This window comes from Callithrix jacchus, chromosome 4 (assembly GCF_049354715.1).
Source record: "Callithrix jacchus isolate 240 chromosome 4, calJac240_pri, whole genome shotgun sequence".
Taxonomy (NCBI): Eukaryota; Metazoa; Chordata; class Mammalia; order Primates; family Cebidae; genus Callithrix; species Callithrix jacchus.
The window spans coordinates 174,415,321-174,425,850 of NC_133505.1; the positions used below are offsets into that span (position 1 = coordinate 174,415,321).

Genomic DNA, 10,530 nt, shown 5'->3' on the forward strand with positions numbered 1-10,530 from the left:
ATCAGTAAGTAAAAAAGATAACTCCCATGAGAAAAAATGAAGACAGGGCATTAATTGCCAGCTCATTAAAAATATGTAAATATATAACATTTATATCAATCTAAAAGGTATAACAGTAAGCATATTCGTAATATTCAATCTTTCTAAATTCAAAGAAGCATGTATCCAAAAAATGAGAAACCAGTTTTGTCATTGGAAAAGTTGTATGTATTTTTTATTATGTTTTGATAAAAGCCTATTTTTGGTGAGGGTCTGAGAAATCAGATGCTCTCGAACATGGGTGGAGGAAATGTGAATTCATATCTAACTACTGACACAGCTCCGTGTCAAAACTTTAACCTCATTATTTCACATCTGCAGATCTAAGGAAGTAATTCAGAATGAGCAGAATTTGGAACCCAGAATATTCGTTGTAACGTTTTTCGCAACCATGAACCAATGACGTTAAATATTCAAGAACGAAAGGGAGAAATAAATTGAATTTATTCCACATTTGATAGAAAACTATAGAGTCAGTAATACAAATGTGATTTTGAAAAATATTTATGGACCTTGAAAAATGTTTAGGCCATTGTTAGGAGAAAAACCAGAATGAAAGCATTGCAAATAATAATGATTTCCTCAGGAATGTGTTAAAATTACCTGTGTATCTATATTTATTGAAAGTTCTGCTCACTGATATTTTAGATATACCCCCCTACCAAGAACCACCAATATGCTGTATTATCCCAATTCTACTGCACACAAAATATTGAAACAAAACCCACAGCAGTCGTTGTGTTTTGCCCTGTATTAGTACATTTATCATTTGAAAAAAGAGGGCAATTTTAAAAACACAAAATAAAGTCTTGAATCTGGCATAAGATATGCTGCTGGTATTGTTGTTCTCTATTTTAGATTCCACTTCTTTGTTTCCTTTTTATTTTTAGAGCCATGAGGTCTTGCTATGTTGCCTAGGTTGGTCTCCAACTTCTGTCTTAAAGTAATCCTCCCACCTCAAAGTCCCACAGTGCTGGGATGACAGGCATGAGCCACCACTCCTGGCCTGGATCTCATTTCTTAAACGCCATCTTCCTCTGATAGCCTTTCTCACACAGAGCCGCTTTGGCAGCACATTGAGATTACACAATTGCTTGCGTCTTTTATTGATGCTTTTCATCATTTTCAAATTGACAAAAATTTCCCAGGAGACAACAGAAAGTGAAATTCAACGTTCACGTAATGTTCATTCGAAGTTTATGAAGCTGTAATGTATTCTTGACTAATTTAAACGTATCTGTCAGATAATAAACACTGACTTTTTTTAACTTAAGGACGATGTTTTGCTGAAAAAGCTTTTTTTTTGAACAGGAAAAGGCAGTTAACGAATTCATACATTCCCCTTTCCCTACTTCTAATTCATGAGGCTAAAAGCAGGGTATTGTATTATAGATCACATTATACCTTGAAAACGTGGGCAGAGCTCACGTCCTAGAGTGGCGGAAGTCAAACACACTTGCTAACGACATTCACGAGCCGTGTGTATGAGGAACTCCTAATAGGTTGTAATCAATCGAGTTAAAGTCAGTTAAAAACAGCATGCGTTCCCTTGCTCCTGGGATCCAAGTCATCATTTCGGATGTGGTTGGAGGGCGAATCGCGTTGTAGGGACTCATGCTAACTCCCGCCCATGGTAACTCCTTTGTGCTCCTTTTTTCCCTCTTTCTACTTGCTGCTCTCTCTTGGGTCCACATCGATACTGCATAGCCTGTTTTGCCTCTGCATTGAGCCCACAATCTCAGAGCGCAAGGTCACCGATCTCTCACAAAGCACAATCCACAGCTGGTGCCAAGGCAACGTGTGATTGGGGTGCCTACCACTGACACTATGAGCTACAGAACTTACAAACCCCAAAGTCACTGAGATTTTACATGTGCTCGGCTCTCATCACGTATGTTTAATGCACAAAGGAGCACATTCTTGGCATTGCTCTAGTCACCGTCAGCCGGAATTCGAAGTACTTATCTGTGCGCTTCTGGATCAAGCTCTGTGGCCACAGCGGGTCGCTCGAACTTGGATAGAAGTGTGTTTTGTCATCAGTAGCATTTCTGCTATGGCGAAGCAGTGCCTGCTGTCCCATGAATCTCCTCTTCTGTGCCATGTGCCTGAGGCCTGCGCCCTTCCTCACCGCCCTGTCACCATCGTCCCAGCACCAAGGCCAGCTTCGAGGGCAGGCCTCCTCCACACATGTCCGCTCCCTCTTCCCTGTTGGGTTTTAGTAGGAACTTCCCAGTGTTAAAATAAACGTGTGTCTGCAAAAGAAAACAAAAACAACACAAAATTTGTTGGTAATTTGGTATTTGTCTGACTTTTCCTATGAACTATTAGGATGCTTTACTTCTATTTCTCTGCAAACATGTGCTGTTTTCCACCCGTGGTTACAATTTGCATAGATGATCCACTTCCTTCTCTAGACTGGGGCATCTTTGAATGCAGAATCTGTCTCCATTTACCTGGCACTCCCTACCCAAGTACTCACTGCACTGTGGCCATGAACGGGTGTTTGTTCAACATTTAATAAAGGTGCCATTTCACAAAATTATATTAAATTTGTTTCTCTCTACATTGAAATGTAATTTTATCTTATTAGAACCATTTCACTTTTAAACGCCCTAAAATAGCACTCTTGGAATGAGGAGATGAATATAAACTGAGAAGACACCTGTGAGGACCTTTGTCCCAGTCCCCGTCAATTCATCTTCCAGTCACCTGCTGAGGAGGATACAGGCTGAAAGGCAGGTGTCAGGCTGAGGTCGCCCAGTCGATGCCACCCTCCCACCACTACCACATGCAAGAGCAGGGAGAGAGCTCCTTAAAGCCAGTTTATTTAGAATTTTAATCTTTTCATTATTTGATTTCTTGTAATTTACACATTTGAAGAAAGCCTGGGTTCCGTACTGGTGGGGGGTGTAACCCCAGCCTGGAGGCCGCTGTTCTGATGTCTTTGTGGCTGAAGATTCTTTTGCTATCCAGAATCAGTCTCCATAGGCTGCTGAGGATCTCCTGCGGGGGCGGTGGGATGCCACACATTCAAGTCTGACCATTTGAGGACCCAGTGTGCTGGAGTGCCCTGGCTGAAGCCAGGCCAATTGTCCTCAGTGTGACCCAGAGAGCCTTCTCACAGCCACGCGCAAAGACAGAGACCGTCAACGTGCATCCCAGGGTAAGGCGGAGGCAGTGCGTTTCGGACTCTCTTTCAGAATGTGGTGGTAACTGCTTCAGAGCCTGCTCTAATGTGTAAGAGCCTTAGGAGACAAACGGGAGAAAGAACCTTGGATTTATTCTAGAATCCGAGGCCTGGCTTTTTGAGCCAGGCTTAGTTTTATTAGCATACAGCATAATGCTGGGCACCCGCGAGGCACTTAATAAATATTTATGCACAAATGAATGGATTTTCACCATATCACTTAACCCTTTGTATACTCAGTCTCCGCCACATAAGACGGCTCGAGGAGACAATTGCCATGATTGTAAAAACGCGTGATTTAGAGGTCTCTTTGTTTCCCTCATTATCTACTTTGATGCATAATTAAAGCAAATTATAATCAAACCCCATTAATTTAGAATTAAACAAGTAAGCCTCGGCTAATTCGTTAAAATCTGAATTACCAAATACATTAAGAGAAATGCAACATTACTTTTTAAAAATTCAATAAATAGGATGAAGATATAAGTGAATAAGAATAAAATGAATTAGATAACATGATTTATACACTTATGTTCCAGACTGATAAGTCCAAACTTTCAAATGTCCTCACAATAAAACATAGTTCTGAGTTTGGATGCTGAAGACTTTCAGGGCAGCTCCTTTGTCTGTCTGTTCCTTCCTTCCTTCCTTCCTTCCTTCCTTCCTTCCTTCCTTCCTTCCTTCCTTCCTTCTTTCTTTTCTCCCTGATGTTTACTTTTGTTTTTCCATCTAGACAGCAAGCCTCTGAAGTCAGGGAGTATGTAGTATAGGACTTGTGAGAGAGCTTTCGAAAATTTTCAGAAGTATTTGACAAGTTTCTATGCGAAAGTTGCTATGACTGAATTGTGCACTCCCATCCTGCAAATTCCCAGCGAAGCCCTACCCCTCACCATGACTATTTTGGAGCAAGGGCCTATAAGGAGGTAATTAAGGTTGGATGGGGTCATTAGGGTGGGTCCCTGCGCCAATGGGATTGCTGTCCTTGTAAGAATTCCTGCCAGAAAGCTTGCTGTCTTGGCATTTTTCAAGGGTTTCCATCCATTGCACCCACCCACCAAGTTATCTCCTTTGCAATGGGTGAGACATTTCATTTGAGGGAGTGAAGAGGTTTTTTTGGTCCCTTCTCCCTTAGAAGAATTTTAAGGAGTCAAGCAATGAGAAGCTGCCCTTCCCTTAAGACATGTACACATTGACCAGCAGAGTGTGCCAGGCAGTGCCCTAGCACACAGTGGTCAAATGCACGGCTCCTGCATCCACCTGAATGTCGTCAACCATGAATCATTTCTTATACTACATTTAGATGACACTACACATGGCTCTACCCCACTACCGTGTATTAGATAATGCCAAAAACAGTCCACGCCCATTGTCAGTGCGCACTTACCTGGCACACTATATGTCGCTTGCTCTGTCTGCAAACTCCTTCCATAAGGGACTTCTGAAGTGAGCAGCCAAGCTGGGAGAGCAGAGTCATGCGGGCGGTGGGATGATGAGGTCCCACAGCCGTGCCCATCAGCCTGTCGACAACATCTGCATGGCACCGGGGGAGGGAGGGGAGGACAGGTGGGTCCCGGCACAGCCGCCCCTTCATCAGCCCGTCAAGCATAGCCTGCGTGGCACTCATCCCCTGAGCTGTCACCCAGCACAGGCCAGGAACTGAACAGAAAGGACATGGCTCCGTCCTCAGGGATCTTAGGGAGGGCAGTTATCTCCACGACACAGCTCAGTCACGTACCAAGGTGTTAGTCTAACATTAACCAGTGCTGGGAACACTGCGTGATCTTAGTTCCTTCTTGGAACGTTTGTTTGCAAAAGGCTGAAGGAAAATACGTCACGGTGATACAGAGGTTGAAACGGCCTGGCCCTGAGCACCAGGGCCCCAAGCAGATGGTAGGACAGCCACAGCACAGCCACCAGCAAGTGGAGTCTGGGGACAGCCGGGGTCGCAGGCTCAGCCTGGGCAGCGTGTGCAGGGAGCGGCCAGCAGCACCCGTGTCATCTAGTGCCTTAGTAAACGAGTCTGCCAGAATAAGCGTGGATTAAGCAGGAGTCGAGTGCCTGGGTCATCGTTTTAGCAATATAAAATTATGTCATGAATTTTCATCAGCATCTGACCGTGCTGTGAAACGCGGAGATTCTGAGAGCGGCAAGGCACGTCGAGTCCAACGCCTTCCTGCGCTTCCCACTCTGGCAGAGGCCCCAGATGGAGAAGGGGGCTGCAGAAGGGCAGACTGGCAGAAGAAAGTTCTGATTTTATAACTCAAGCCTTCTTTCTCATTAATGTTTTCACTTTTCCCTTTTTGTGGAAATAGAACATATATACAGAAAGAGCACTTAAATCATCAGCTTGATGAGTTTTCCCAGCTGCACCCACCCTCATCATCAGAGCAGGATGAAGAATCTGAACACACAGCAGCCCTGAAGCCTCCTCAGGCCATTCCCAGGACCACGCTCTGGCGTGCTGACTTCTGGAGGCAAAGATGTGCCTGTTTCTGCACTTTATACAAATATATTTTGTCTTACATCTTAGGTGTATGTGTTATTCATCCTCAAGTCCCCTGAGGACAGAGCCGTGGCCCTCTTCTTCCCTCCTGATTAGTTCCTGGCAGTGCTGGGTGTCAGCTCTTGGGATGAGTGCACGCTTGGTAGTGAAGGGGCAGCTGTGCCTGGACCTACCCGCTCTCACTGTCAGCCTCCCTGTGGCTGACAGGCTGCTGGGCACGGCTGTGGGACACCATCAATGGGTACTCTTCCTTTCACCCTTTGAGAATCAGCAACACAAGCGGTGTTAGCACCCAAATGGGATCTTAGCACCAGGCTGTAGAAATTTGGCAAAAGCCTTGGGACACGGAGCTGGTACAGGTGGAGTCTCCCTTATTCGAAATGCCTGACACCAGAAGTGTTTTGAATGTTTCATTTTTTCGGATTTTGGAATATTTGCATATACATAATGAGACATTCATATACACATAGCCTGTGGTAATTTTCCACAATATTTTTAATAGTTTATAAATGTAACAAAATTTTGATTACATTGTGACTGCAACCTGTCACATGAGGTGATTATGGTTTGCCTGTGTCCCCACCCAAATCTCAACTTGAATTGCATCTCCCAGAATTCCCATGCATGGTGGGAGGGACCCAGGGGGAAGTAATTGAATCATGGGGTTGGTCTTTTCCATGCTGTTCTCATGATAGTGAATAAGTCTCATGAAATGTGATGGGTTTATTGGGGGGTTCTGCTTTTGCTTCTTCCTTGTTTTCCTCTTGCTGCCACCATGGAAGGAGTGCCTTTCACCTTCTGTGGTGATTCTGAGGCCGCCTCAGTTGTGTGGAGCTGCAAGTCGAATTCAACACTTCTTTCTTCCCAGTTTTGGGCATATTTTTATTAGCAGCATGAAAACAAGCTAATACATGAGGTCAGGTGTGAAATTTCTCACTTGTGGTATCAGGTTAGTTCTCTAAACGTTTTAGATTTTGGGGCATTTTGGATTCCATGCTTTTGAATTAGGAATGGTCAGTCTGCATGGCAAAAGCCAGGTGCAGCAGCCTCTGGTCCACAGCCATTGGGCTGCTGATGCAGGAGAAGACGAGATTGATCCGACGTCAAATAGATGCTGAAACGTGTCAGCGGCCATGTGGATAAATGCTGCACGTGAGGAGAATGCTGACATTTTTCTAACCAGCTGGACAATTTTAAAGCATTGTGCTGAGAGAAAGACAATGGAAGGATTCTCATTTTTTTAAATCTCCCTAGCTTATGAAGTTTGCCACTGAAATACAGTCCTTCAGAATATCTTCTTTTAAGTGTGCTGTACAAATTCTTTTTCCACAGTGGCTTCAGGCTGATCTGCTTCTACAGGATGGTTTTGCGGTCTGGCCTAGCTATGCAGTCCCTTTTGTTTCTATTTCTGGAAATATGTCAGGCATGTTGCCCTGTTGGTGTAATTGCCTTTAATTCGTCCTCAGTCATAGTTCTCCGGGGCCTCTGGGCATGGGTGTTGATCATCTATGCCCGGTAACACCAGCGTCTGTGAGCCCAGCCTTGCAGTGATTCTACCCTCTGTCAATGGAGCAGGTTTTAATGGTTGCAAGGGTGTGAATAACCTCGGAAATGCTGATGCTTCCTTGCCTCAATGGAGGCCACAGCTTCCTTTCTTATATGATGGTACCTGAAATAATGTTTGATAAGAACCTACTCAAAGTCCTCCTCACATTCAGCGTCTTAGAATTTCAAAGGAAAAGCATTGTTGAGGGTTCTGTTCAAATTCCAGAAGATCCAAGCAGACCCTGGGGGTCATGATCAGGCTTCCAGATTTCTCCTGCTCACATAGCAGAGTGCGATTCTGAGGCCCCTCTAGCTGTCCGGTCCCCTATGCCCACATTAATTCACTCACTTCAGTGCTTTCAAAACTGTCTTTAATTCTCACAAGCCCCAAGTTGGCACATTCTTCTGCAATCCTAGCTTGATAATACAGAGTAGCCATTCCCTGCCATTCTCTGTCTCTGCACACTGTATGTTTCTCATTGCACATAGTGAAATATGTAAATTTGTATTTTCTTTTCATTTTAGTTTCATCCCCCTCACCAAAGGTGACGGGCTTTCTTCCTCTGTAGTTTTGCCACCATCACACGCACGACGTCTGAATTACAGTCGCTGCTCGTAAACATCTGTTAAGAATCGATGATAGTGACGCAGGCACCCAGAGGTGGGGAAACCCCTCTGTATTCCTCTTTAGCTCAGCACTCGGCACATTTCTTCCTGCGCACAGTGGAAGATGACTGTGCTGAGCCCTCTGTCACTGCAGCCTCTGCAAATGTCCGAGCACACCACCTCCTCAGAGCCCTCCTGCAGGCGCAGCGGCCTCCCACGCAACCTGGAGGACGTGCACAGGCGTGGGATGGACCCTGGCTCCTGCCGTGCTGGAAGGCAGCCTGTGCAGAGTGGTCTCATGACAGCCCTGCCCAGGGGAGGGTGGGACAGCCCAGTTTCACATGGACAAGGTGTTTCAGGACAGGCTCCCCGTCATATATTGTAATGCCTACAACACTCAGCAAATAAATAGTGTTTATTCATGTGCTCATCCAATATTTACTGCCCTATACAGACTCACTAGAATCACAGCATCAAACAGCTGGGCAAGTGCTCCTCACCATACACGGGCTTGAGGGGCCCCAGAGCTAACGCCAGTGAGATGATGGATGGTGATAGACAAACAGATCATAGATTAACAGAGATAGAGAGACGGTCGGAATGATGAGAATGAACTTAGTTATAGATAGACAGTAGATGCCGTAGGTAAATAGACCATACAGTAAAAGGGATAGATAATTGATTGGTAGAGAGATAGTGACAGATGAGAGACAGAGGTGACCCCGGCTTTTTCATTTATCTTTATCATTTCGACAACGCAGAGCTCTCACCCCATGCAGAAGCTGTTGGTGGTGCGGCTGGGGTGTGCAAATGTTTAGGCACACGTGGGTTTATGAGGGGAAGAGAGGAAGGAAAGGAAAGAGAGGAAAGAAGGAAAACAATGGGACAAAGCCCCCCGGGCGGCCATTCTCGGTCCATGCATTAAATCGACAGTTATCTGGATAGTTGCTGCTGAAACCTTCCGGTACCTTCCCCAGCTCAGCAATGAAACGCTCAGGCCTGGTGGTGGCTCTGTTTTTTTCTGGAATTGTTGTACTGGAGACTGCTCCCTGTGAATTGACAGCTAATGAGACAAGCAGCCGGAGGCAGTGTCCTCTCCTCCCAGGCCGAGGAAGCTCGCACCCAGGTCGCAACAGACCCTCAAACCAGGGGAGCTGATGGCTCCACAACCCTCAGCCAGTAGGGATGGGGCAGGTGGATCTCCACCCGCCCTTTCTCCTTTGGGCCAACATGAACTCTGGAGACGTCGGGGTGTGGCAGCCTCGGGCCCTGCTGTCTTTACCGGGAACTGAGGTTGCAGCTTAGCTGGCTTTCCTGTTCCTGCTTCCCTGGTCCCCCTCAAATAAGCTTCCTGCACCCCTTTGCCACCCCACTCTGCTCCTCCAAACCACCAGGCCTGCCCGCCCTTGTCCATGCAGACCTGTGCAGAATTCAGCTCAAGAAACTGCGAATGATCGATGTAAAATCCTTTCCTGAGGGCGTCGGGAACCGTGGCCTATTTGAAGTCAGAAGAAGAAACGAGAACAAAGGGAAGTCAGGGATTCGGAGCGAGCCCTGGGACGCCCCTCAGCTGTCCGGGTGGTCAGAGATCCACCCTGCAGGAGCCGCACGAGGCAGGTGGCTCGCGTCTCCCTTCCTCCGAGGGAGGAGAGGCAGCGCCTGTGCTCTTCCCAGAGCAAAGGCGGCAGCCCCCGAAGCCCAGCCTGTCACTGGCCGCGGGCACACCTCCACACTGCAGAGCTGGCCAGGCAGGCAGAGCCCAGGCCCCTTGCAAATGGGCCCAATGTGGTGGAGCAGGCGGAACCTGTGCAATTGTCCTGCACTCCTGGCCAGCTGGCCGTGGATGTGTCTGCCAGGCAGGACCGAGCTACTTCCAGTCTGGCCGGTGCCGGCTTGTTCTCAGATCCAGTCACGTCCTGTCTGGACACTGGGTCTGGACACTGCCAGGCAAAGGGGGCAGTTGCCTCCCCTGGCTGGCGCTCACCTCCTGCAGCACAAGGAGAGGATGCATTGCATTTCCGGGTATCCAGGCACTGAGGGCCTCTGCTCCGCCGTTTCTTTCTGCTCCCACTGATTCTAAACAGGGCAGGGAGCATCTGGGCAGCAGGTGGGAGAGCTGCAGGCCCCTCCGCCCCATTGCCGGTGGGCTCCGTCCGGCCTCACCGTCACACAGGCTCACTCCAGCTGCCTCGGCCCCACTGCACGGACAGGCTCAAGGGCGGTGACAGGTGGCAGCTTCCAGGGGACTACTCGAAGGCCAGCTGGGCTTTGCTTTCAGTCAGTGCACGGTTCTCAAATGTTGGCGGTGATTTTTGTAAGTGAGGTGGGAGGGAGGGCACCACAGAGAGAGCGGGGAGGCCACCCTCCCTTTCCGCCGTTTCCCACCTATTCCTCCTGGCCGCTGCCTTTTCCACGCTGCCCTCCCTGCTGCCGGCCCCACAGCACACTGAGCAGGCAGGTGGGTGTGGCAGGGAGGGAGGCGGAGCTGCCACAGAGAGCAGCAAGGGCAGTTCCGTCGTCTCTGGCCTAGCTCTGTTTGATCATTAGTTTCAATTTAAGAAAACGTTCTTTTGAGTGATTTTTAAAAAATAAATCACGTGCATCTCTTGAGTTAAGAAAACCAAGTGTCGCAATCGCTGTTCCCATGCAG

The 10,530-nt window shown here is 47.4% G+C and overlaps 1 pseudogene; it reads left to right on the plus strand.

The window, feature by feature from the left end:
* Positions 1 to 5,113: 5,113 nt before the first annotated feature.
* On the plus strand, positions 5,114 to 9,954 carry LOC100397615 (uncharacterized; annotated as a pseudogene).
* Positions 9,955 to 10,530: the final 576 nt, after the last annotated feature.